This window comes from Mastomys coucha, unplaced genomic scaffold, assembly GCF_008632895.1.
Source record: "Mastomys coucha isolate ucsf_1 unplaced genomic scaffold, UCSF_Mcou_1 pScaffold9, whole genome shotgun sequence".
NCBI classification, from domain to species: Eukaryota; Metazoa; Chordata; class Mammalia; order Rodentia; family Muridae; genus Mastomys; species Mastomys coucha.
Window position 1 is genome coordinate 35,798,458 of NW_022196915.1, and position 6,000 is coordinate 35,804,457.

Here is a 6,000-nt window from a genome sequence, read left to right on the forward strand (position 1 = left end):
TCTGATCATCCACCTTGAAAAGCAAATTACAACAGGCAGATGAGTATTGAAAATTCTTCCAGTGCTCAGCTGTTGCTACTCTGCCAGCCCAGGCTCAGAGGCAAGGGAAACACACACTGCTTGGGGTTGACAAAGGAAACATCATTAAAGTGAATGTTTACATTGTGTTTATTGAAGTGTTCAAAGTGTATGTGTTGCCTCTCCAAGCAGCCTGCAGCTCTTCGGAGGATTAAAACTGTATCGCTGATAGTAAAACTAGTTACATTGTACAGGCAGAAGGCTTTTAAACAGAATAGTATTTTTGCCTGGTTTTTGGGTTTGTTGGTTTTTTTTTCTTTGAGGAGGGAGGGTTGCCTCAAAAGTGTATCCCATTTAGAGTGAGTGACCTTCATTTACTCATACACGTTCTGTGTACTTCCAAGTCCTTTATGTGGCTTTCCTCCTACAAACTAGATGCTTAAGTAATGATTTTATTTATTAATACACCAAAAATAATAAAGCAATTGAGAAAGTACTGACATGCTGTCCAGTTGAGTAAGTGTGTACTAGACAGCTACCTCCAGATTGGTGTGCAATTCTTGGGAGCTACATTTATCTTGCTCTTCCTCATACAAATGAAATTAAGAATGGAAGAGACACTGTACAACAAACATGCCAACTTGACATTTGAAAGTCTAATAAGTAGTATTTGTACCAGTAAAATGAGAAAGTTGACAAAAATTCAGAAAGTTCAGTTAATTTTTTTTTTTTTTTTTTAGATGGCCTCTCTGTGTAGCATGGCTGTACTAGAACTTGCTCTGGAGACCAAGCTGGCTTCAAATTCAGAGACACTCCTGCCTCTGCTTCCTGAGTGCTGGGATTAAAGACTTGCAACACCACTGCTGCCCAACATAACTGATTTTTCTAATATAAGCAATGCAAGTTACTTTTTTATTGTAAAAATAGTATAATATTTCATTCGGATTAAAGGAGTTAGGGTCTGAGATAGCTCATTCAGTAAAAATTGCTTGCTGCACAAGCTTGAGGACCTAAATTGAATCCCCAGTACCCACAAGACAAGCAAAGGAGTGATGGCTTGTGCTTGGAATCCCAGGTCTGGAGAGGCAGAGACAGGCAGATCCCTGGAACACACTAGCCAGCCTGAGAAGCAAGTCCCACATCCCAGTGAAGAGTCAGAAAACCAGGTAGATGGCTTCTGAAGAACAGCACACATGAACGTGTACATGTGCACACACACACACACACACACACACATACACACAATTAAAGCACTATACATTCCTGCATCCCTTAGGTGGTGATGATTGTAGGTTCATAATATATAATCCTTTGTAAACTAAATTCTGATGGACTATTTTCTTAGATTCATCAGGACAAATTGTCATTTCATTCACTATTTTTGTAACACGTGGATCATCCTACATTTACTATTTCAGGGTTCAGAGTCAATAAAAATCATTTTTCTATAATTTTTATGAATCTAAAATAAAGCAGGTTCCAGGTCTCTGACACGGCTTTTGCTAAGACAATATCCAGAAGCAACTAGTGGTACTTGGAACCTTTTTGACAAATATACTACCAAAAGGTTTCCCACCTCTGTCATGTGTGTGTGTGTGTGTGTGTGTGTGTGTGTGTGTGTGTGTGTGTGTGTGTGGTGTACATAGGTATCATTTTGTTACATCCTCAGAGTTGAACCCAAGGGCTAAGCATATAAGCTCCACTACTGAGCTACATTCTCAGCTCCGAGGAGTTTAACTAATGTGGCCGCCACTAGCCTCAAGCGTCTTCCCCAGAAATAGCACATGCTAAACACTGTGTTTAATGCTGCAGACCTAAACACGAGCTAGATATGTTAGAATGAAAAGTTGCTGACCAACCCAGAGTCTAAACTGGAGTCCTTAAACTAGTTAATACAAACTCCTAATTGTAAACTTCTAATGTGGTTTCCCTGTCATATGACATTCCAAAACTAAACAGACAAGAAAGTACTACAGATATGAGTTGTGCTTTATAGCTTCTTCAATGTGTTGATATTTTAATGTGAAACGGTACTTCTCACCATTTTCCAAACAGAAACTGTCCAAAAAGATGGTGGATAAGAAGGAGCATTCTAAGGGCAATATGGATCTCTGGAGGTCTGTCTGACAAGCCTGGAAACTGCATGACAGAAGGGCAAATATTAGGTTATAAAGAGCACATTCATGTAAGAAAATTCATGGCTTTTTCCTCCATGTGGTTTGGATGTGCAGAAACAAAGTAATTAGATTTAATTCAGTATGTTTAATATGCCAGGCTAAATACACATATGCACACACTTCCACACTAGAAAGGTATTTTCCCATTGTCCCTGTTTTATTGATGCATTGTCAATGAAGAAAATTATAGATAGTATTAAAGGGAAGACATCAGAGGGAATTTTATATAATCTTATTGATACTGTAATGTATACAAATGTATAATTTCAAGTCACTGGTTCATATCTAGAAAGATTTTTGCCTTGTAACATTTTTAGCCTTGTATTTATTGGAGGGGTATGTGTGTGTGCATGTGTGTGTCCTTAAATTGATTTACTTCACTATGCCAATTCTTCCCTATCTCCCACCCAGTTTTTTGACATTTATCTTCGAATCTTTTTATTACCCACTCCCCTAGGAACAAACTAGCTTAGGAATGTAAGCTTATAATAAATTGCAAAATCTTAAGTGTATAATAAAGGCAATTGTCCCTTCCACCCAAAAGAAGTCAGTAATGGTTAGATGATTTGATTGTATGAAAAGTTCCTTGTGTAATCTGTGGCTAGATCACATTCTGCGCAGGTAAACTGTACTCTTGCTGTACTCTTGCTGAGAAGCTAGCAACCACTGTGGCACCACTTGTCAGACTCACTGCCGAGCATTCAGTCTGTAAGACTTAGCTTTACTTAAAGCTGCAGCCCTTCAACGCTGCTAACTTTGCTTCAGTGAACCTCAGAAATTCCCTTCTGGAATTTAACTCCACAAGAAACAGCAGTGTAGGCTTCTCACTGTTTTCCAAAGGTAGACCTGATTTGATTGATACAATATGACCAGGGAATCAACCCTTCCAAAAAGCCAAAGCTTTCGTTCATCCCTGTATAGTGATGAAATTGAGTTGATGATTTATGTGATTATTCTCCCCCCCCCCGTGTGTGTGTGCATGTGTGTGCATGTGTATTGCTAAAGATGGAATACAGAGCCTTGCTCACATGCTAAGCCACTATTCTACTACTCTTCCCAGCCCCCAGTGATATTTTAAACATTTCTTTTAACCATAGGACCAGGGTGGTAAAGAGAGAATAGTCTGCAAAGTCACAAAGGCTTGATTTCAAATCCTAATGCTGTCTTTACAAGCTGGGTGGTCCTGGAGAAGTTATTTAACCTTTGTGGTCTTTGATTTCTTGTTTCTTGAGGTTAATGTGAGCACTGAATGACACCAAGTTTGAGGTGCATAAGTATTCAATGCCCATTCCTTTCTAAAGATTTGTAACAGCCTTTCCATGGACCTGCCTCTGTTTTTAAATGCCCATGTTTTTGAGTGTGCAGCTGTAGGTTATGTTGCAGGAATACCTAGTGGGTGCTTCTTGTCAGGTCCTTAGAGTCAAGAGAACCGCTATAAAATAGTGGTTGTATAAGTTTTGTAAAGTTTCATCCTGAATCAGAACAACCTTCACTCAAAATTCACATATAAGAAAAATATTTTATTAAAAGCAAGGTTGAGTAAAAGTATATTTTGCCCACAGGAACACTGAACAAATTCAAACATAAGCGATGTCTGCTCATGGATCCATGGGGCTTAGTTGATTTCTGGAGGTCTTTACAGTATTTATCCTAAGGTGTCATTCATAATAAATTCTGTGAGTGGAAGTCACTGTGATAAGATGAATCGCTGATTAAAGATGAATTGGCTCTCTGGTAGAGATGACTATATTGTGAATATTCTGTCATATTTATTATGCCATCCTATGCCCAAGGGGAAAAATGTAAGATTAGACTAAAGGCTTGCTTTCTCACAATTTACAATGCTTAAATGTACCAGACATTGCCTCTTGGATCTCTGATAATTTCAATGTTTAAAGAGACTTAATTGACAAATGTTTGTCAGATGCCTGCTAGGTTTAATGAAGCATTACTTGAGTTATAAAATTAGCTTCCAAAACCTGTATATATGTATGTATGTATGTATGTATGTATGTATGTATGTTTATGCTAAAGATAAAACAGTAATCATAGAAAAAAGACTGAGGCTAGAGAGATAGATGGCTTAGTGGGTAAGAGAACTGACTGCTCTTCTAAAGGATACAGGTTCAAGTCCCAGGACCCATAGAGCAGCTCACTACAACTGTAGCTCCAGTTCCAGGCGATTTGCCTCTTTCTTCTGGCCTCCAAAGGTATCAGGTATGCTCATGGTATACAGACATGCAGGCAAAATACCCAGACAAATGACAACAAATAAGTGAGATTTTTAAGAGAGAGATTTTAATTTGCACCAGACACAGAAGAAAAAGAGGGTCTCCTTGGGAAGAGGAAGGGGGAGGCAAATGAGGGGTGACTGTGGAGTGCACAATAATATGTGCCTGAAATGTCCCATGAAAACCCATCATTTTGTACAGTGAATGTATTCTAATAATTTTAAAACATTAATGGCAAAATCCCTAATAAATGAAATTTTCTCTCCTCTAATTCTGTCAACCCTTTTTTGCCCAGATGAGCTCTACTCTGTACTTTGAAGCCACAGCTTTGGGTGGCAGAAGACACAATCCATGTGTAGACCAGTATCTCTGTCGCAGTGGCAGACTCACTGACTTCTGAAAGTGAGAAAGGGAACAACTAGGTGCTGAGGCTCAGCTGGGCTGTCAGGAACTTCTGGAGACCACCCCAGTCCTGTCAGGCTGCTTCAAATGTCAGATCCTGCCCAGGAGAGTCCTGTGTCCATCGCACGCACGCATGCACACATAGACACACACACACACACACACACACACAGAGACATGCACACACATACACACACATACACACACAGAGACACATACACACACACATACACACACACATACACACGCACATACACACACACATACACCAGTTGTCAGTGCCCAAGAAATGTACATACTTTTTTGTAGTTATCTATCTTTGTTTATTTTGTTTTGTTTTGTTTTTGTTTGTTTGTTTTGACTTTCTTTTGAGATGGGGACTCACTATGTAGCTCTGGCTTCCCTAGAATTCAGTATGTAGACCAGGCTGCACTAGAACTCACAGAGATCCACCTGCCTCTGCTTCTCAAGTGGTGGGATTACTCTGGTACATTTCCAATTCTAACAAAACTTCTGCTAATTTTAAAAAATAAATCCATATAAAGAAAACTGTTGAATAACAGTTGAGTAATAACCATTCAGGTCTTATATATCTAATATAGATGTTGAAACTCAGGATGCAAAACCGTGACCTAAAGCCTTCATAGAAATCAAAGATTGATGCTTAGTGAATTTATAATAGAGGGAACCACCAGGCTGCCTAAGATTTACAGAGAAACTTGAAGCGTTAACAAACAGCATAATGAAGGATGTACTCTGATAAATTAGGCTGACCACATTTCAAAATGCCATTTTTCTTCAAGCAGACCTGGGGCCCAGGGTCCTGGCCTTCACAGGAGTACATGTTATAACACGTGTGTACATGGATGAAATGAAATTGCAGCGTTCACAGCCTCTGAGCTGGAAGTAGGTCACATCATTTTTACACACCACATATTTTCTGATAATGTTCTAGTAAACTAAGGAAAAGCCAAGTGCTGAATCTATATTGCAGCACATAAGCTTTATATCCATGGCAAATAGGCTAACGAGTATATGCACAGACACAGAAAATGAACCCAGGTTGGTTGCAGTGGCATTTGTATAGTCAAAGTTCTTAAAAGGTTAAGGCAAGAGAAATGAGTTTAGGGCTAGCTAAGGCTACCCAACAGGTTCAAAGGTACTCGACTACA